Raw genomic sequence first — 23,337 nt, 5'->3', positions numbered from 1 at the left:
GACCCGCACCTCTGACCCCTGGGGCAGGGGCTCGCCAGGATGGCTCACCGTTTGGCTGCCATCAAACCAACCTCTTTCTCATAGATGTTAGGGATCACGTCCATCGGGGAGTTGTTGGTGTGTGCAGTGTTCTTGCCAAACAGCTGGAACTCCTAGTGGACAAACTGCTCCCAAAAACCGTTGTTGGGCGGGATAAGTGCAGGCGCGGCCTAGTCCCGCCATGGGTGTCTGGCAGGGCCGGGCCTGGTCCTTCGCGAGGCAGCAGAGCTGAGGGCGGCCGAGCGCTGGAGCAGAAACGGCGACTCTGCGCAGCAGAGGGCGGCCGTGCTTCATTTCTGGATCGTGGGTGCCCTCAGCAACGGGGCCCAGGAAGTCGCAGAGGCACGAGATGGGTGCATCGGCCACAAGCACCTGCAGCTACTGGGTGTCCTGGTATAAGGTGTTCTCTACCTCCACCGAGACGTTGATGACCGTGGTGATCTGGTTGCAGGACAGCCTGAGCTTGTTGCTGGCGGCCACACCGTTGCTGGTGTACAGGCTGCTGGTGTTCTGTGAGAGGCCGCTGGCCGAGGGCTGCCGGAACTGAACCAGGAGGGCACCCCGGGTGCGGTCACCAAGGCGGAGGGGCGGTGGCCAGCAAGGAGCAAGGGCTGCATCTTTCTCCCGGGCTGAGTCCACTGAAAACTCTCAACCGTCGGCAGGTGGGCTCCTTTAGGGAGCAGCCACACCAAGAAATCTCGGGGAAAGGGTCCAGGAGAGAAAAGACAGGTCGCGACGTGGGAGCCACAATTCCCGCTGGTCCGGCGCTGCTCTGGTTTCCATGGCAGGCCTGAATGGGCCCTGCCTGGTCTTCGGAGAAAGCCCGGCCTCTGCCTCCCTGACCCGGCACTGTTTGGGCCCCGGCCCACCTGGTTACCCATCCACGATCGCGACAGGCCTCACGGCTACCCCTGTCGAGAAGTCTGCATTGAATTTTGTTGAGCATTATAAATAATTAGGTGATTCCTCCAAATTTCTTAAGGAGTTTGGAATGCAGTTTACTATCTCTTCTAAGCACAAAGAGAAGAAACCCCATTTAGTCTCCTGTATTAGATATTAAATCCAGAACAAAAACTATTGAGAATGGGAGTGCTTAGCATTGGAATGGATCTTTAAGAAAAAAGCCCTCTCTGGAAAACTAGGATGGGACAGACACCCGTTACCTGGGTCATTTCAGTAAGGTCATCTAAACAGCTCTGAGAGCTGGGCCCCAAAAGCCAAATGAAAGACTCTCAAAAAACAATCCAAAAGCGCGAGAAAATAATGTCCTCAACTACCTAGAGTATTTTACTGATTTTCCAAGACACATCTGTGTCTCCATATCACATTGGCTACTTTTTCTCAAGTACCTGGAGAGTTCCCCACTGGCTGTTGCTGTTACTGACAGTTATTTAGGATTCATGATTCACCAGACTGTAGCTTAGAGGCTCTGGAGGGACACTGACCCTGCCAACACCTTGATTTTGGACTTCTGGCCTCCAGAACTGTGAGAGAATAAATTTCTGTTGTTTAAAGCCACCCAGTTTGTGATATTTTGTTACAGCAGCCCTGGGAAACCAATACACCTCTGTAGTCTTTTACTCATGAAAGTGTACCTTAATGCAAGCAAATGAGAGGGACAATCTTATAGAAACAGCCTTGAATTCACTCTTTTTTTAAAAAAAGTATTTCCAAAACCTCATTATTTTCAATGTAATCTGTAACAAACAACCTATGACACATTTTGCAACCAATCACAGCACACCCAAGCAACCAATCCACTGCCTGTACTAGGAACTGCCAATCCCACCCAACAGTTTAATTTTACTGAGGAAATGGAGCTCCCAAGAGGCCAAATAGCTCACCAGCTTAACTATGTATTTATTCTCATACCCACCATGTTCTAGCAAGTTCCTTGAGCACAGGTAGAAAAAGACAACTTGAGGAATGTAGAGGATACCTCATCATTGCTCACATCAGTCCCCAAACTTTGCCCTCTGACTCCAGTTTAAGTCATTTTGTGCACGATGGCTGAATGCTGAAACTTCCATAAGCAATTAGGATCATAACTCTGACTTTGAAGGCTGATAAAGTGATGTATTCAGGCTGCTGTACAAACCAAGAAATGGCTCAGCGTCCTGGGATTAGGATGTGACACAACATCCTGTGTCAGGGCATAGATCTCATGCAGGAGAGGAAGAGCGTCTGTGCTTTGATATTGCCATCAAGAGACTCAGATTTATTATTAAATCCTCATTGGGTAGAAAGACCAATGGTGAATTTATCAAGAAGCCTGCAGTATAATTTTGAAGAGAGTGAATTCTCTGCACCTCAAATAAAAGTCTAATACAGGCCTCAAGTATAGCCAAGACAAAATGTCAGAAATTTGAACGTAAGAAATTTATGAGTGTAATTAACTAATAACTTCAGCCTGAAAATTGTCCTCTTGGTTAGGATGCCCTTCCAACAAGATGACTCTTGCTGACCTAGATTTCTCACCATAATAGTCCTATTTGCATCCTGCCTAAATGTTAATTTAGTTGTCATCCATGTTTTGGAAAATAATATATCTCCTATTTTTGAGACATAACCAAAAAAGTTATAAGAAACTAATTTCTCTGCCAGTAAATCTAGTCTTCTTAGAAAGAAATTGAAGAATCACATAAGTAATCTAAACATTCAAACAACAACCTCCAAGGAGATCCAAATACTCACCAAATAATCTAATACTAGAGTTTGGGTCTAAAACCCTGAGTTAAAGCAGGAAAACCTCCCTAAGGCACTAGAAGAGGAAAGAGTCAAGGGCAATGCTGGGAAATGCCAAGGGTCCAGAAAAGCCAGCAGATCTGCCTTCTAGCCAAAGGGATTGCAGTGGTATCTATATGAGAGAAAAGGTTAGGGCCAGGAGCCAGGCAGAAAGAAAGCCAAGAATACAATTGGGAGAAAGCAATTGGGGTCCTTGACAATGGCTTTTAATAAAACTGAAAGGGCCTAAAATGCCAGTGAGTCAAAGTAGATTAAAGACATGATGAGGTATTTTTCTTAATACCCACTGCTGACTTTATTTATAAATTAAACAAGAAGGGAGGGACTTCCCTGGTGGTCTAGTGGTTAAGACTCCGTGCCCCCAATGCAGGGGGCCCAGGCTCCATCCCTGGTCAGGGAACTAGATCCCACATGCATGCCGCAACTGAGAGTCCACATGCTGCAACCAAGACCACAACTGCCGCAACTAAGACACGGCACAGCCAAATAAATAAAATAAAATATTAAAACAAAAAAACCAAAAAAACAAGAAGGGTGACTTGGTCTATTAAAAAAAATAGGTTTTCTCAAAACCACTTAACTCCTGAGCCAGTCACAGCTCCTATTACCTCTTATAGTCTGTAAATGTGCCTGCCCTGTTCTCAACCCTGAAGCAGTCTGAAGTATACATGTTACCCATCGTAGGATCACTATGATTGATTGGATCAATACTAGACACAGGATTCAAGACCAGGCAATTCATTGTCTAGCCAGCACCCAATTAAAATACTTTCTCAAGAATCTAAACTAAGAGGTATACAACTGTACTCAGTGGGTAGAATGTAATTGAACTAAAGGGACATGTGACTCTGACTTAGCTCACCATTTTGGTGGAGACAGATGTGCAAATAGATGATAACAATCCGCAGAAAAAGAGATTGGAGCAACATAAAGAAAGAGGCACCTGAGAGCGTGTGGTCCAAGAAAGAGTGAGAGGGAGAGATGGGGAAAGTAGCTGCCTTGGTAACTGATGGCATAGCAGTCCTAAGTCACAATTTGTATGAAATATCTATAAGGACTTTGTCTCAGTGAAGTTTCTGTATTCTTTTGACAAATGTCTCGAATTTTGTCAAATTCTCAAAGTTACGTGATTTTGACTAGAGCAGCACAATAAGTTTTTCCTCAAATAATACTCCTACTGTTACCAGATGGCCCTTGGGTAGGCAGAACTGTCTTCTAGAGAGAAAGACAACTCTGGGAAAAGAGCAGATGCTATGAACAAATTATCAAAAGTGTACTCCAAAAAAAAAATTTGGGACTTCCCTGGTGGTCCAGTGGTTAAGACTCTGTACTCCCAGTGCAGGGGGCCCAGGTTCGATACCTGGTCAGGGAAATAGATCCTGCATGCAGCAACTAAGAGCCCACATGCCACAACTAAAGATCCCATGTGCCACAACTAAAGATCCCGTGTGCCACAACTAAGACCCAGTCCAGCCAAATAAGTAAATATTTTTTAATAAAATAAAAAAATAAAATTCATGTACATATATAGCTCTGCATGTAAAGCAGTATAGAATATTATAGATTCATTGGTGTTAAATGGGACAAACTTAACTCCTGTTTTTGGGAAAGCTACAATAAGCTTCACCCAGAGGTAACAATTGTTCATAATGATCTCAAATTCCACTGATAGATATACATATCCCTTTTTATTTCTCTTCCTTATCCCTCAAGATAATGAAGACTACTCTGAATGTTACCTGAGGGAAAAGCAGTGATACCTAGATGTTTCTACAAGATGAATTCTAGGTGGAAAAAGTTGAACAAAGTTTAAAAAGAAAGAAAAAGCCAATTTCATCATTTTTACAAATTTTGCCTTCAGTGGAAGGCAAAATTCAAAAGGGAAAATATGCTGTGAAAAGAATATTTTTGATGCTTTTTGCCCAAAATATGCAGGATTACATAAAAAGAAGGGGGAGGGGAATAACAAGAAGACCTAGATTATCAGACAGGCACCGCTAGTTCCAACATGAAGACCCAAACATAGTCACTCTAATAAAATGGTATTTAAATGACACATTCAAAATACAATCATGCCAGCAAAACCAATAGAAAGAATTCACTGTTTTTTATTCAGAGGAGGAAAGAAATCTCTAAAAGAAAATGATGATAAAAAAGCTAGCCACATCATTCTACACGGAACAGAACAGTCTGGCAGGCTGTCCTTTCTGAAGAACCCTGCTCTCAAGATGGCTTAACACAAGGCAGTTCTTTCCAGAGAGCCCAGAACACTGTAATGATGATTCAAACCAGGTAAAAAAGAAACAGTAAAAAGAAAGTGCTGAAGGTTTTCAATGTATTCTCATCTTAAAAGACATTTTCTACTACTTCAACAGAAGAGATGCCTTTGTGGTTGATTTTACATGCTTGCCTTAATAGTTTCTTTTGTGAATGGAAAAAGGCTTCAAATTATTGCAGTAAAGACTATAATAGCAGCATGTCCAGAAAGAACTAAGACTTACAAACAGACCATTCTATAAAAAATGCTGTTTGTATCAACTCTGGTTACCAGAATTCTTAGGGCAATGGGTAGAAAGTGTCCATTCGTTATGGGTATCTATACATAAATATATCTGGATGGCATATTTAACTCTGAAACAGAAGATGACAAAAGATTTTTGGGGAAGGATAAGTCCAAATGGTGAAATGGAAGTCATGTATACAGTATTTAATGGGTAAGTCCATGTACTATGATGATTAAGATCTCAAAGCAGAACAATTTAGTTGAGTAATAGCTCCACTACATACCAGTTATGTAATCTTGGGCAAAGTAGTTAACCTCTCCAGGTCCTCATCTATAACATCAACATAAGAAGACCTATCTCATAGAGTTCTTTGGAAAATTTCGTAAACAAACACATAAATCACTTAACACAGAGCCTGAGTCACAGTAAGTACTGAATAAGTCAATGTGATGATGACTATGACAATGACAACATCAGTTTCAAGTGCCTCCTCATTATGGATCCAATAATGATCTATGTGACCTGTGTGTCTGCTCAGGTCCAGTCCAAGCATTTTTTGTCCCCATGTTCTCATTATCCTACTTATCATTCTCTGTGTTTCCCTAGTCTTTTCCAATGATTTTAGATGTGGGGAGGCCATTTTCTTATTTCAGGTTCCCAGTAGTTCTTCTGAGTCTTTGAAACTACAAATACATAAAGTTCTCTTTAGAATCTTTACACATAGTTTTTCTTCCTTTATCATTACCTTTAAATGCGACCTGCTCACTTTATTTACTAGTATAGGAACGGCATATGTTTGTCTCTCTGAGGCTGCAGTTCTTTAAACTCAACACCACTCTCTCGTGTTCTCTGGCATGTCTGTACTTTAGCAGGCAGTCACATTCCAATTGGATTCCAACTGAAAACAAATTCCCTAAGTGTGCAAAAAAAAGATACTTCCTTTATAACACCATTAAACATTATTCCTGACTATTAAATTATGTCATGGCTACTATTGTTCATCCTACACTAGCCAAGTATCGGACTCAAACAGTGAATAAGAAATGCTTGTTAAACTAAACTGGATTATAATGATACCACGGAGCAGCAATGTTTCTGGGAGCCTTTGGACAATCTGTTTCAACCTACTGAGGCCACGGCCATTGCTGTATGATGAGGCTTCCTTCATCTGGGAACACCTAGACATGAAAAACACTCAGTAGGAGATGATGCCACTGGCTTAGGATGGTCTATTCTCACAAGTTATGGGAAATGGAGGAAACAAAAACATGAGGAATTCTTCAGTCTTACATCTTATTCTATCTAATATCACATGAATTTTTGCATGTTTGCTGCCCTGTAATTATTCTATTCATGAAAAAATTTAAGCCTGTCTCTCTGCCCAAATAAGAAAGTAAATGTTTTCATGTAGTGTTGGCATTTCACATCATCTTGGTTTAAAAAGAGGGGGCAGGTCAATTGGCCACCAAGGTAATAATCTTGAGGTCATGCCTATGAAGCTTAACCATGAGTGAACCATGAATGTGGTCCCCAATATTCTGATGTATAAATTATTCAAGGAAAGAGAAGTCACCAGCTAGTGGGTGAAAAACCAGTGTGGGTAAGACCCAGTGATTCCTTAATATTATATTCTAGATAGAAAATAAAACAGAATTTGTTGGGAAAAGAAAAACTACCTATTTTGTCAATATTTGTGATTCTTGTTTAATACACAGCTTAGTCATTTGCCTCTGCTCAGAGAGTTTGGAAGCCACCCTTATAAAGGACCTAGAAAACTACAATGCATACCCTTAACCTGATCTTTGACAAAGATGGCAGAAGGAGACCAGGACAGTGGACCCACGCCAGAAGGTCAACAGTTCTCAGGACATCTTATCTGACTAAACAGGTGAGGTGGGACCAGTCAGAGCACCTCATGTTCCATACCATTAGCAAACTGAGTACAACAACATTTCTGATGTGACCTGGTAAGCAGAAAACACCCCAGATAATGGGTCGTTGAACAGTTTAGAAAGAAAACACTATCCAGTGTCCATGAAAATAATAAAAGAGTTAAATTCAGTAAAGAAAAAAAAAAAAAAACTACTACAAATCTATGTTGCATCCATAGCCTGGATAACCAGGGGGAAAGCTGCTATGTTCAAATCCAAACCACTGCCTAAACATACTTCCAAGTGCATAAGTAGTTTGGTTGTCCCTTACCAGTCTTTACAGGTCACTGTACTGTTTTATTGTCTATAAAGTGAGTTACACTAGATGATATATTTTATACACACACACACACACACACACACACACACATATGTATGTATATATGTAATTATATTATATTATATGCCTGGAGAATTACAATTGGTTAGTTTCTCAGAATTTACAAAAAGACTGCTATAATCTTTCAGGAAACTTCTTTTATTGGCTGGCTATTGCTACAAAATTGCTGTATGTCAATCAACTACAAAGTCTTAATGACATACAGCAAATATTTTTCACGCTTCTGAGGGGTTCTGCTGATCTAGGCTAAACGTAGCTGATTTTGGCTGGACCACTCACTCATACATGTGTTTTTAGGTTGGCTCTGCACCATGTGACTTCATCCTTCTCATGGGACCACTGAACTAACCTGGGCATGACCTCATGGTGATGGCAGAAATAAGAGTGAAAGTGCATTAAGCAAAATCTTTAAAGGGCTAAGCTCAGAAGTGGCACTCTGGCATTTCAACCACATTTATTGTCAAAGAAAGTCACATGACAAAGCCCAGAGTCAGCGCAGAAGGGTACCGCAAATTTACATGACAAAGAGGAGTGAAGGATTGGAGTCACTATTTAATCTACCACAAATCCACCATTAGGCAAGAATTATTCATGCTCCTCCTATCCCCCACCTGGGATGGTGGGGGTCCACCATCCCAAGACCCCCAAAAGTTTTATCTAACACAACATCAGGTTTGAATAACTTATAATAGATGTTCATGCAAGTCCTCCTGATCCAGAAACCTATGAATGAAGAAGGCAATATAGCTGCCTCAAAAACACACAGCATACAATGGTGGAACAAGGACAGGATAATCACAATAAACATTCCAATTCAAGGAGGAGGAAAATGAAAGGCAAATAACAGTTACTGGTATGTAGCAAGTCTGAAAGTCTGCTGGGAAAATGTTTCCAGGTCCCTCCACTTTAGGAGTTGTAAATTGTCCTTGATTTGACCCTGGTTATATTTTCCAAAAGTAACTCCCCAGTTCACTTTATTCATGGATCTTGGCTTCACTTTCTAGGATGTCCTTCCTTTCCATCATCCTCTTTGGCCACTTCTAAAGAGCTCAATAGAAAGTATGTTCTTTGAGAAAAAATTTTAGCCTGCTTTCTGGATACAAAACATTAAGGGCTCAGAAGACTTTTAACATTTTGTACTGCTCATTCCCTACTAGACCAGGCAGATGGCACTTCTGCTTGTACAGTCTTCTCAAAAATTTTGTTGGTTTCCAGTGTATTTCATTCATTTTACTCCCTGTGCCCAAAGCCATTCTTTGAGAACAATTGTTCTATTTGTCTCACTATCCCTAGACTTTGAAAGAACTGCTGTATCAGACTGTTGTGGACCTTGACCTTAAGATTCCTATAAACACTTGTATGCAACAGAGAGCACATATTAGATTTCATCCTGATTCTTTCAGAAGTCAACAAAAAATCATATAGCCCCTTCTTTGACTTGGACTTTACTCTGAGACCATCACTTACTAGCAGCACCCCAAGTTTGAGCTTTACCCCAGCCCAGACTTTACCTTGCTCTGAGAATCTGTAACTGACTATAGAAGCTGGAGAAGAGAAACAATTTTATGTTCCAATTCATTAAGTCCTGGGCTCTTGATTTTTCCGATAAATTCTGCTTGCAAATGGCCAGTTCTTTTGAGTTCTTCCTTTCTTGTACTACCTTAGATGCAGCTAAAGAGAAGCAGCTGATGTTTTCAAATTTTCACTGGGAGATCTCCTTGCCCAAATCCAAAATTTGTTTAAGTACATTTTCTGTCTTCCAAGAAACCACAAGTGACCATTTCACCAAATGGGTTACCATTTTTTCAGTCTCCTATAATAGTTTCTTCACCATTTTTTCAAACTCCCACCATCAACTAGCCCTAAAAATAATGCTATGTATTTCAGGTGTTTATTAAAACAACATCCCATTTCTGTATACCAATTTTTGTTTCAATTCCCTTTGGTTGTAATATCAAATGACCTAAAAATATACTAGCTTCATATATATGACAAAATAACATTTAAAGATATATTTGAAAAGATCATAATTGAAAACTTTCCAAAATTGATGAAAAGTATCAATCTACAGAACTTTTAAGCTCCAGGATCCCCAAGGCAGGATAAACACAAACATCACACCTTTTCAAACACAATAAAAGACAAAGATAAGTAGTAAATTTTAAAATTAGATTTTCTGCTTTTAAGCAGAAGGGAGGAAGAAGAAGAAGAAGAAGAGGAAGGGGAGGAAGGATGATAAGGGGGGTAAGAGGAGGAAGAGGAGGAGAAGAAGACATTATATACAGGGTAAAATCCATATAAATAACAACCAACATGTTACCTGAAACAAGGAAGAACATAGGGCAACGCAACAACATCTTTAAAGTGACAAATCAACAAAAACACTCAGCCTAGAATTCTATATCAGGAGAAAATATCCTTTAAAAAGAAGGTGGGGCTTCCCTGGTGGCACAGTCGTTGAGAGTCTGCCTGCCAATGCAGGGGACACGGGTTTGTGCCCCAGTCCAGGAGGATCCCACATGCCGCGGAGCGGCTAGGCCTGTGAGCCATGGTCGCTGAGCCTGTGCGTCCGGAGCCTGTGCTCTGCAACGGGAGAGGCCACGACAGTGAGAGAGGCCCGCGTACCAAAAAAAAAAGAAGGTGAAATAAAGACATTTTCGGAGTGACTACAGCAGCAAGAATTAGTCTTCTGTACTACAAGAAGTGCTAAAAGTTCTTTCAGGTTAAAAAGAAATTATAACCAGATATAACCTTAAATCTGAAGGAAAATGTAAAGGCCACAGCCAAGTGTGTGTGTATGTGTGTGTATTTTTAATTTTTTTAAATAAATTGCTTTAAAAAATATCAACAAAGTATTGCGAAAATTATCACATATCTGGAAGTTAAATATAAGACAACAAAAACAAATGGGTGGGGGGAGACTTTTAAGGTTCTTATACTCTTCATAAGGTAGGATAATATTATTTAAAGGTAGACTGCAATAACTTAGATCACATTGTAAACTCTGGGATAGAGCACCCCATAAAATATTCAAAAATGTATAGCTAAAAGTCAATACATGAAATAAAATATAATAATAAAATATGAATTCACCCAAAGAAGGCCAGAAAGAGGTAATAGAGGAATGAAGAACTCCATTGGTGAGTTGTACCAGACATTAAAAAATAATAATACCAATCTTACATAAACCCTTTTAGGAAATAGGGCAGGAAGAAATGTACCCCAAGTTTTGATTACAAAAACCTGTAAAGAACATTTACAAGAAAGCTACAGACTAATACGCATCATGACCACAAAACTGCTGAGCAAAATACTAGTAAATTGAATCCAGAAATACTAAAAAATAATAATAGTAAACCATGACCAAGTGATATTTTTTCCCAGGAATACAAAGTTGATTTGACTTTCAAAAATCAATGGACTGAATTTCTGATTTTAGCTCCAATATATAAAGAGCTTGAAAGTCATCTCTCCAGTTCTTCTAAAAGAAAAAAAGCTGAATGAATTAAAAATCAACATCTCTTCTTGGATCCATCAGAGAATTGAGGTCACAGGGCAGATCACTGCCCTGAAAACTGGCAAGACATGTGAAAACAGAGGATCACAGTTCACCACAATCAAAATCCACTGGAGCTATAAAGTTATAAAGTGAAAGGAACACTTAAACAGTAATTGAAATTGCTGGAGACTGAGTATGAACTCGCTTGAGAGTTAAAAAAAAAAAACCCTAAAGATACAGTCTTAGGGGGGACTCCTACACTGCTGTGAGTTTTACATGTAGGCACCCCACCAGGTTTTCCCAGTGAAGACTTGAGAAAAATAGCCTCTGCTCCCAGGTGGGTGGGGCAGGGAGTGAAGGGAGGGGGAAGAAGTAACCATTTTGAAATAAGCCTGGAGCATTCTGTTCTCCATAACAAAGGGTGGCCCTCAAGGAAAGCTATTTTACCAGAACCTGATCTGACCTATCAGAAGGGCAGTTAGACAGCTCCGGTCCCCTCTAGCCTTCCTGTCTCACCTAAGAGCAGAAAAAAAAGAGCTAAGAAACCTTCCTGATGGTCATACTTCAGGGACTCAGGCCCACTAAAATACTAAGATTTAATCATAGGATTATAGAATGGTTTCCCTCCCCTGTACCTTACTACCACATTAACAAGACTCCAGTATAATAACAGTGGATTACCACTGAGGGAGGTACAAGGCAGAGACTCAATTTAAGAAAGGGTTTCTAGGGAAACCCAAAGACCGTAGGGAAGACAAAACCAAGGATACTAGAGGAAACTGAACCTCTGCCATGCACAGCTATAGGAAACATTAAACATAGCCTAACTCCTAGCCAGATAGAACATAAAATCTCACACTAAACTTATGTTTACCTCAGTTCCTATTACCCAATACATCATGTCAAGCTTTCAAAAAAAAAGTACAAAGCATGTTAAAAGGCAAGAAAAAAACTCAGTCTGAAGAGACAAAGCAGGTGTCAGAACCTGACTCAGATATAGTAGAGATTCTGGAATTATTGGACCAGAAATTTTAAATAACTATGATTAATAAGCTAAGGGCTCTAATGGAAAAAGTGGACAACATGCATGAACAGATGGGTAATGTAATTAGAAAGATGAATAAGAAAGAATTAAAACAAAAGGCTAGAAACCAAAACCACTGTAACAGAAATTAAGAATGCCTTCCATGGTATCAACAGTAGACTAGACACAGCTGAGGAAAGAGTCGGTGAACTTAAAGAAATACCAGTAGAAATTCCCAAACTTAAATGAAAAGAGAAAAAATATTTTAATGTGGAACAGAATGTCCAAGAACTATGGGTCAATTACAAAAGGTGTGGCATATACATACTGGGAAGAAGGAAAAGAAAGAGAGATGGAGCAGAAGAAATATTTGAATTAACTATGGCTGAGAATTTTCCAAAATTAATGACAGATACCAAACTACAGATCCAGGAATCACAGAACACCAAGCAGGGTTAATACCCCCAAAATCTACATTTAAGTATATCATATTCAAACCATGGAAAATGAAAGACAAGGAGAAAATCTTGGAAGAAACCAAATGGGGAAAAAAAATCACCTTACCTATAGAGAATCAAGAATATGAATTACATCAGACTTCTCTCCAGGAACTATCCGAGCAAGAAGAGAGTGGAATTGAACATTTAAAGTGTTGAAAGAAAAAGATCCACAGAATTCTGTATCTGGTGAAATTATCCTTCAAAAGTGAAAAGAGAAATTAGGACTTTCTCAGACAAACAAAACCCGAGGGAAGTTGTTGCCAACAGAACTGCCTCGCAAGAAATGTTAAAAGTAATGTTATTTGAAAGTTGACTTAGGGGATCTCCTGGTGGTCCAGTGGTTAGGACTCCATGCTCTCACTGCCAAGGGCCCAGGTTCAATCCCTGGTCAGGGAGTTAAAATCCCATAAGCCACATAGTGTGGCCAAAAAAACAGAAACAAAAGCCAAAAAAAAAAAAAGTGGACTTAGATTATACTGCAAACTCTAGAGCAATCACCAAAAGAACATTGCTGGTGGGAATGTAAAATGGTGTAGCCAGTATGAAAAAGTTCACCAGTTCCTCAAAAACTTGATCATACAGTTACTATATAACCCAGCAATTCCAGTCCTAGGTATCCAAGAGAGATAAAAACATAAGTTCACACAAAAGCTTGTATATGAATGCTCATAAGAGAAGCATTTATAATAGCCAAAATGTGGAAACAATTCAAAATAGACAACAACAGTGAATGGATTTAAAAAGAAAATGTGGTATATGCAATGGAATATTATTTGACTATGAAAAGGAATTAACTAGTATGCTACAACATGAGTGAACCTTTAAAATATGCTAAGTTAAAGAAACCAGACACAAAAGATCACATATTACATGATTCCATTTACATGAACTGTTCAGAATAGGCAAATCTATAGAGACAGAAAGTAGACTAGTAGCTGCCAGGGGCTTGGAGGGAAGGAGAACTGGGGAATGACTGCCTAATGTGTACAGAGTTTCTACTTGGGATGATGAAAATGTTCCAGAATTAGACAGTGGTAATGTTTGCACAACATTGTGAATATAATAAAAACCATTGAATTGTAAACTGAATTGTGCAGTATATATTTCCAGCTACTTTTGAAAAGCAACGTAATTAATATTTATAGAATAAAGACGAAAAGCTATATGATCTTATTAGACACAGAAAAAGCACTTGATAAAGTCAGTACTCATTCATAATAAAAATTCTCAGAAAACTAGGAATAAAGGGACCTACCACAACCTCATAAGGAAATCTATGACAAACCAACAGTTAACATAATATTTGATAGTGAAATAGGCAAAACTTTTCTTCCTAAATCCAGGAACAAGCAAGGATGTTCTCACTCACTGTTATTCAACATTGTGCTGGAGGCCCTAATAAGGGATAATAAGGCAAAAGAAAAAGAAAGGATGGAAGGGAGAATGGCATGCAGACTGGCAAGGATAAGAAACATAAGAAACAGAAATCATGGAATATCATTGTGACTTGAAGATAGCTCAGTATTTCTTAGACAGGACACAGGAAGAAATAAGTGTAAGAGAAAAATAATTGAAAATTTGGAATTTATCAAAATTTAAAAATTCTACTCATCTAAAGATACAGTTAAAGAAAATGAATAGGCAAACCACAGAATACGAGAAAAGATTCAAGAGCATATATCAGATAACTTATCTTGGGTATATAAAAAATTTCTTACAAACAAAAATAAAAGACAACCCAATGAAAACATGTTCAACATCATTAGTCACCAGAAAAATCAAACTTTGAAAAATGGTCTGGGGGGAGTTCCCTGGCAGTCCAGTGGTTAGGACTCTGCACTTCCACTGCAGGGGGCACAGATTCGATCCCTGGTTGGGGAACTAAGATCCCACAAGCTGCCTGGCATGGCCAAAAAAAAAGAAAAGAAAAGAAAGAAAAGAAAAATGGTCTGGCAGCTTCCTATAAAACTATACCTCTTATTTATGACCCAGCAATTCTAGTCTTTAGTATCTACCCAAATAAACAAGAATGTTATTCAAATTTTATCCTTAGCAACTTCATTCAAATGAGATTAAAAAGGAAACTAAATGTCCATCAACAGAAAAATGGATGAACAAATTATGGTGTAATCACAGAATGGAATACTATAATACACAATGGAATGGAATAAAAAAGAACAAAACAGTGATACATGCAACAAATAGATGAATACCAAAAGGAGTATGCTGAATGAAAGAAGACCTAAAAGACCTCATAATTTATATTTTATAAACTTATATGAATTTTTTAAATAAAATGAGCAAAATTAATTTATGGTAGAAAACATCAGAACACTGGTTGCCTCTGGTGGGTGGTGACAGGAATTGACTAGGAAGGAGCAGAAGGCAACTTTCTGGGACAATGAAAATATTTATACCTTAACAGATTTGAGTGACAGTAACTTTAATATACGGATCAATCCCCTTACATGTCACCAATCTCTCAGTACCAACTTCACCACTCCTACACTGGTGCAATCACACGCCTCTACCCATTCAAACACCCCAGGCTGAGCCACCCCCACCTCCCCCCAACGTGGACAACCTTCTCAGCCCACTCTGCCTCCAACACGCTGCTCTGGGCCACCGCGGCTCACCAACACGTGCCTACCTCATTCAGCACCATCTAGGGACTTTAGGGGGAAGGGCTGTTCTTTTACATTGGAAAAGACCCTTCCATTTCATTTGAGCCTTCAAAGACACTATGATGTAGGCAAGGTATGTCATTTTAACCCATTTTACAGGGTACAAAAAGTTTTAAATCTTCTCCCAAGTTCCTTATTGGTAGGTGGGCACAGTCCAGGATACCAGACCCCTACTCTAATGTTGCTTCTACCAGCCTTAGAGTGAAGTCCTCATCCATACCTCTAATCCCTAAATCTTGCTTTCAGAACCAGGGGATTTGGAGAACAGAGAAGCAGGCAGAATAACAAAATGCAACCTGCCAACAGCCTCTGTGGTTAAGGTGAGAACCACCATGACACACCTCTCATTCAGTTGTACAATCTGTTCCTGCAAAATAATCAGCCAAACCAGGATACTTACCTTCATGCGCTTCTGATGCATACCCGACGTGCCAGGCCCTCCGGTTCACTTCCCCAGTCATTCTCATAAGAGGAAGAGTTAGATTAGATTCCTACGCCTGCCCTAACAAATTACCACAAATTTGGTGGCTTAAAAGAACAGAAGTCCAAAATCGGTTTCAATGTGTTTTTAAGCAGGGCCTCGCTCCCTCCAGAGGCTCTATGTAAGAATCCATTCTTTCCTTTTCCAGCTTCTAGAGCTGCATTTCTTGGTTCATGACCCCTTTCTCCATCTTCGAAGGCAGCAGAGTAGTATCTTCACATCTTTCTCTGCTTCCATCGCCACATCATCTTCTGCCTCAGTGTCAAATCTCTGCTCTGTTTTCACATCACTTCCTCCTCTATCATAAAATCTCCCTCTGCCTTCCTCTTATAAAGACACCTGTGGACTTTTAGGCCCATAATCTTCCATCTCAAAATCCTTAAACACATCTACAAAATCCCTTTTGCTCCATGTTCCAGAGATTAAAACCTGGATATGCTTGGGGACCATTATCCAGCCAACCACAGGGACCAGTGGAGACTTACCTCCTTCAGAGGCAAGCACTAAGTACATTCCTATTCAGAAATGGTGTGCGGAGGGTTAGAATAAAATTGATTTATTTTTCTAGTCATGGTTAAGATAATGCTACCAGCTAAGGCATTTCAAACATTTTAGAGAATACCATCCTGTTCTTTCTGTTTTCCACAAAAGAATTGTTTGTTGAAATTTACCATCTAATTTTCAACAGCCTCTTTCACTCAAGTAGCTTTTCCATCTCCAGTTGATGCACAGAGCCAGGGAAATCTCATAGAAATGAAAATGGTTGGTGAAAACTAAACATATTTTCCCTTAAAATGCAGTTTGAAATATTTGCCCATGAAGTTTCACCCAAAGAAACAATATTTTAAGCATGAAATTGAATGTTAACATTCTGAATATGAATGAACTCTCTCTGTCTCCCTTGGTCTTTGTCTTCAGGGAGGTGGGGGAAGGTACCACAAAAGCACAGAAATATGCAATGTTTTTAGTTGTTCCTAATTTTTATTATTGTTTTATTTTATTTATATTTTATTTTAGAAAGTTTCAAATTAATACAAAAGCAGAAAAAATAATATAACTCCATGTATCCATCACCAGCTTCCACAGTTTCCAACACTCTGACATTACCATTCCATATACTTCCCACCAATTTTTTTTTGAGCCAGGGAAATCTCATAGAAATGAAAATGGTTGGTGAAAACTAAACATATTTTCCCTTAAAATGCAGTTTGAAATATTTGCCCATGAAGTTTCACCCAAAGAAACAATATTTTAAGCATGAAATTGAATGTTAACAACATAACCACTACATCAATAACACATTCAGCAGAATTAACAATAATTTATTGATAGTTTTCAATACCACTCAGTCTTCAGTTACCACCCCTTGTTTCACAAATACATTTTAACAGGTGGCTTTTTCAAACCAGAATCCAAATAAGGTTATTATTGTTTTTAAAATCTTTATTGTATCTACAGTTATTTTTCCTTTATAATTCTGTTATTTCTTCCTATTTTTTTGGATTGGGCTTGCCAAAGGTCTACCAGCTTTGGTTTTGTTAATCTTCACTATTATTTTTTGTGGCTGTAGTCCTTTTTTTAACTGTGCTAAAATCTACTATCTTAACCATTTTAAGTGTACAATTCCACGATATTAAGTCCATTCACAGTGTTGTGCAACCATTACCACTATCAATTTCCAGAACTTAGAAATGAGCAATTTTACAAGGAGACCCAAGAGAGTGACTTTAGCTCTTCATGACAACTTCTATCCTGAAGAATAGGTTAAATGCAGAGTTCAGAAGAGATATTTACAAATATTTCATCAGCAGTTTCCAATTTCATGCCAATTTTTAAAGCTCTGACCTAGATCACAGTTAGGTAGCTTTAACTTGCATTCAATAAATGTCATTTATAGGAAGGATATGTAACTGTATTAAATCCTCTTCCAAATAAACTGTCAGGGTCCCACCTACTAGGTATTGATCTTTTATATTCAACACCCCATCAAACAGCATCACATAGTAAATGAAATTGCTGATTTCAACCCAGGGTTCATAGAATTATAAAACTGTTTCTAAAGTCTAACTCACTAATGAACGGCATCTCAGTTTATAAGCTCTGGTTTACTCTTTGAAATGTTTGCACCCCATCAACAGTCACAACCTCACTGAGCCACTTTCCCTCCAATTAATTAGAAGAGGTACAAACAATTCTTAGGAGAATAACTAGCAAGCTGTTGGCAAGCTTCTTTGAAAATGTATTGGGATTAAAGCAATTAGCAAAAGTGTAACCTGATTAAAACAATTGGTAAATTGAAGAGAACCTCAGTGATACAATTTGCTCCTCTATTCTACTGGCAAGACATTGAAATAAAATGTAATATATGTATTTTTAACTAAGTATTCATCCAGGAAAATCCAAGGGATAAGAAAGCAGACATCCTGAACATTGCATGGGATATGCCACACGAGATTTGGTTTAAGGCATCACAACTCACCGTCTTAGAAAATGTGAGAGATCCAGTCAGTGATGGAGAGGCCACTAAGTACTCTGAGGCATGGGTCTCCATTATAATGAGATTCATTTCTGATGGAAAAATTTCATAGAATTGAAGAAGTGAGGAAAGGGGAAGAAGTAATCCTATTTTTATGTCTCATCCAAATATGTAGATAACACTGGAAAACCTGCATGGGGAATAAGGTATGAAATTACTTTCACAGTATGTGAACATCATGGTCACTGCTAGACTGTCATAATATTCTTTAAGGGATGTCTTATTCCAGGACTTTAGATTTCAGCTCTTGGCTGATAGCAGCCTACAAAACATCAGCATGAATTAAACATGGAAGGTTCACAAAACTCTAAATAAAACAAGGGAAGGTTGTTAAAGTTTGGCTTCTTAGAGGTACAGTTAAAATAAGACATGATAGAAAATCCTTCTGAGAGACAAAGGAAGCAGTTTTACAGAGGAGTAAACAAAGATGACGCAAATGTAATTATCTTAACTAAATAGGAATAAGCGAAAATGGATGGCTGAGCAATTTTACTTCTGCAACTGATTTTCTTGATTTGTAGAAGGAACAAGAAAACCAGCTCCAGAGCCAATGCTTTAACCATTCATTCATGGAAAATGTGAGTGTCTACCATGCTCTGGCAGTAGGCTAGATGCTAGGGATACAATGGGGAAAAAAACATGTTCCCATCTTCATGAAGCTTGCATCCTGGTAGAAGAGATGATAAATAAGTAGATACTTTTTTAAAATAGTAAGTTGGACAGAAGCACATAAAACAAATAATTATAGCAGTTTTAGCAGAAACAAGAACATGCCAGAGGAGACATAAGCGGTGACTCTCTGGTCACTAATTATTATGCATGTGTCTTCACTTACTGGGGGGCAGTTTTTCACAAGAGTCAGTCAGACCCCCACAGACTCATTTCATTAATGATGCTGGTTATGGTTGCAAATTAAAATGAGACAATAATCGTGTGTGTCAAGCACTCAGGAAGCTGAGCTGTTCTGGAAGCCTCCCTAGCTATGACAAAGGGTGAGATCCAATCTATTTTTACAAAAACACATATATGTAGACACATTCAGAGAACACAAGGAAGTGCAATATATGCAACCTAACTCTGCATTGTGCTACAAGACAGAAATGGCTCTAGAAAATGTGTCCCTAACACAGCAATTTTTATTCCTTACTTGGCCAGTTGCGCTCTCCTGTTCTCTTCATCTCATTACAGAGAAAAAAGCAGTTGACGTCGAGCTCCAGCTTCCCCACCACACTCCTCCCTGATCAAGCCCTGATTGGTGTGTGTTAAGGAAGCCTCCATTCTCCGCCCAGCCCATTCCCTCAGCCTATAAATTCTTATCCTGAAGACTGAAAGTCCCGCCCAACGTCCTCCTTTGGAGTTAGACATTGAGAGCCCCAGTTCATATTCAAACGTGCTATACAGGTCCACCTGAGCCATTACCTGACTGCGTATGAGAATCACCTGAAAGGCTTATAGAATTTTTTTTTTTTTTTTTTTTTTTTTTGGTGTCAGATTATGATTTAATTGGTTGGGACAGAGCTCAGCATGGATACATTTGAAAAGCTACCCAGGTGTTTCTCATGTTGCAGCCAGGGCTAGGAACCACTGTGCTAATGCTTTAGTATAAATTAGTTTGTCCCTTTAAATAAGAGGCTGAAGAGAAGAGAACCCATTTTACCAGGAGGGGACAGATAGGCAGGGAATAAGCAGAGTACCAACCTCTGGAATGGGTGCAAAAGTGGAGAGCCTTGAGAAGCCAGGGGTCATGAAAAGACACAGGGAACATTGGAGGAAGCTCAAAATATCTGCGCCTCTGAACAAGACCTCAATGAGATTATATGTTCTTCATCTCTGGAGCGTGGGTTGTGGGATTAAAGAGGGCTGATCCTGGGGAGGAGCTGTGTAATGGAAAAACTCAGTTCCCCTGTGTTTCTCCTTTACTCTTCCCATCACTACCACACAACACTTCTGACACCAGGGGTGTGGGGGTTTTCCCACACCAAGCAATTCTCTGTGACACCAACTGAGTGTCCTATGGTTTAACTCAATTCTGACGCTACCTACCTGGAGACAACGTAAGATCCCACAGTTACAGGCTCAGTCAGGACTACCACCCACTTCAGATGCCAATCACAAGTAGTGAGTCCCCAGGTTACCCACAGTTTCTGTTCCACTTGGCTACAAATCCAAGGTTCCCATGACCTCCTCTACCTTGGATTCAATTATTTGCCAGAACTGGCTACAGAACTCAAGGAAACACTTACTTACACTTACCGGTTTATTGTACAATAAAGGATATGAGGAAGAATACAGATGAACAGCCAGATGAAGATCAGGTACACAGGGCGAGGTGTGAAAAGGTCCCAACCGCGGGAGCTTCCGCCTCCACAGAGCTGGGGTGTCTCACCCTCCTGGTACGTGGATATGTTCAACCTGGAAACTCTCTGAACCCTGTACACAAACATTTGATATCTTAGACATATTATTCTTAAAGGGAAACTTCAAAGCAGAAAAGGCATTAATTGCCCTATCAACCGTCTTGATCTTTGTTTTGTAACAAATATTTCAAAGAAAAGTTTTTGTTCATTGCACATCGATATTGTGGAAGAGTGCATCCCAAAACAGCTTTCTATTGAGAGTTAGCATACGCGTTGCTTCTGATAAGCTCATTTTCATTCATGCTTTGATTTTGGGTTTGACATTGAAATTGATATTGCTTTTGCTAATACAGATCTTAGATCATTTGTGATTGTATGTCAGAGTATTCCACATAAATATACACATCTTTTCTGTTAAGGTGTTTATAATTTTAGATACCAGAAAATACCAGCAAACATTTTTGGGTATATTCTAATAGCCTGAAATTCAGATCTTCTAGAAAAATTAGCAGCACTACCAGAAATCATGTGTCAAAACTGCCAATTTAAGAACTATTTTACCTACAAAACTTATTTCTTGGAACACCACTCATATAATTTGCACATAGTATATAATGCATGTAAACTTATTAATATTAATATCTCTTTTATTTATAAAAATGACTCACTATGAAAAGCAGACAAGGCCACAAACACCCAGTTATGTCATCAGCTCTAAGACTGAATGATTATATCATGACCACTTCCCTCCTATGTGCTCCTGTACCAGCTCCCAGAAATGTCAAACTTAACTTTCGACTTCACATGTCAGGTTTCCTGTTCTTGCTTTTAACTTGACTTCAGTGAATTCCTTCAAACCAGTAATAACTATATTGATTGCTCAGCTTTAATTCCTTTAGGATCTGGAATTTTAAAGAACATACAAGTCCCAAGAGCTACAAGGAAGGATTCCTGCATGGAAATACTAAGGCTGATCAATAACTGATTAATAAATACAGGCAATAAAATGTAAAAGTGTTCAAGGTCCCCCAACTGTGGCACCACGTTCTAGTAAAGCACTTACTTTAGGTTCACATGTATGAACTAAAATAGAGTTTACCATCCCTAGCTTCTGGGATTTATCTAAGGGCAGGAGCTTCCCACCATGCTAAGGGAATCCTCAATATCCTCAAGGATCCAAGGAGACAACTCAGAGGGATACGAAGGAAAGGTAGGGGAAACTTTCATCCTGGGCATCTCCACTTATTTCTGTTGCCTTCAGCATAAGACTTCCTGCTTTGGGGGCGGGGGTGTAGGGAGGTCTTTGAAAATGTGAAACAATTGATATGGGAAACACTCAGCACAGTACTAGGAACATAGTCGACTCTTCTGGTTTGTTTAAATAAAATCCTTCAAAAGTAATATCTTGGCCTTGTCCCTTCTCCCTGAAAATCCATTTACAGGGTCATTCATTTTCACTAGATGTTAACCGTCTTGCGTTGATCTGCATCCCCTCACCTCATCCCCTATGATACACACTAGCATTGAATTCCTTCCTTTGGCAATCCCGCTCCACTGTCAATAGAAGCTTGTGAGCGGTCAGCCTGATTTCATTACGACACTTCTAATCATTCTGCAGGGCCCAACTCAGCAGCCACAGAGTCCACAGGGCAAAGAAGAGGAAGGGACCATGATGCCAGTTTAGCTCTAGCACTCCACAGGCTTCATTGTGTCAGTAAAATTTAGCCAGTGACCCAGAACACACTAACCAGGAATTCACAGCCAAGAAACACGAAAACTGAAGAAATCCCATAAATGAACCTTCTTTCTACCAGCCTTCTTCTAGCCGTTCATTTTGTCATCCTTTAATTTCACCTGCTCGCTTCCTTTTTACATCCTTTCTTCTCCTCTCCTCCTGTGTCATCTCTCTCTTCTCTTCTTCATTTGCTCCTCTGCTTACTTTTCCCCCCCACAAAAAAAATTGATATAGACAAATAAAAAGAGCATAAACATGGAAGTCAGGTGAAAGGAAATAAAGGTTGAAAAGTGGAAAGCACATACACATTAAATCATTTCTTGCTGTGTGTCCTTGGCAACGTGTTTAACTTCTCTGAGCTGTATTTCCACTATGAAGAAATAACATGTTATGAGAATTAAATGGGAATAATGTATATATATATATATATATATATAATCTCTATTATATGTAACTAAAAGTACTCAATAAATGGTAACTACTATTATTTATTATCAGCAGCAACATAATTTGCTATCTTTTGTAGGCTCGCTCTTTGTCCGCATACTGTTCTCCTTTAAACACTCTTTGCCTCCCACCATCTTGCATCCTCCAGAGATGATGTTCATGATTATGACAATGATGGGGGAGAGGGAGGGGAGTGATTTGCAATTCATTTTGTGTTCACGATGTGCTATATCCCGTGCTAGGTGTTTAACACACATTATCTGATTTAATTCTTACAATAATGCTACTAGGTAGTCACAGTATTAGCATTATCCTCATTCTACAGATGAGAAATGGGGCTTAGAGAATTTAATTAACTGGACCAAAGTTCACACAACTAATAAGTTGCAGTTGCAGAATTTGAAACTAGTGTCTGTGTCCTTGACCACTACAAAACTTGCCTGCATGAGATACTTCTCCACAATCAAAGGCAAACACGTCAGCAATGGCATGCCTCATTTTATATTTAGAGTTAA

General features: G+C 39.2%; 1 pseudogene; it reads right to left on the bottom strand.

Moving 5' to 3' along the window:
- Positions 1–44: 44 nt before the first annotated feature.
- Positions 45–15,727, bottom strand: LOC112395735 (dual specificity protein phosphatase 18-like; annotated as a pseudogene).
- Positions 15,728–23,337: the final 7,610 nt, after the last annotated feature.

Source organism: Neophocaena asiaeorientalis, unplaced genomic scaffold, assembly GCF_003031525.2.
Source record: "Neophocaena asiaeorientalis asiaeorientalis breed wild unplaced genomic scaffold, Neophocaena_asiaeorientalis_V1.1 scaffold202, whole genome shotgun sequence".
NCBI lineage: Eukaryota > Metazoa > Chordata > Mammalia > Artiodactyla > Phocoenidae > Neophocaena > Neophocaena asiaeorientalis.
The sequence above is the reverse complement of the archived record's forward strand: the minus strand, read 5'-3'. Positions and strand labels throughout refer to the sequence as shown.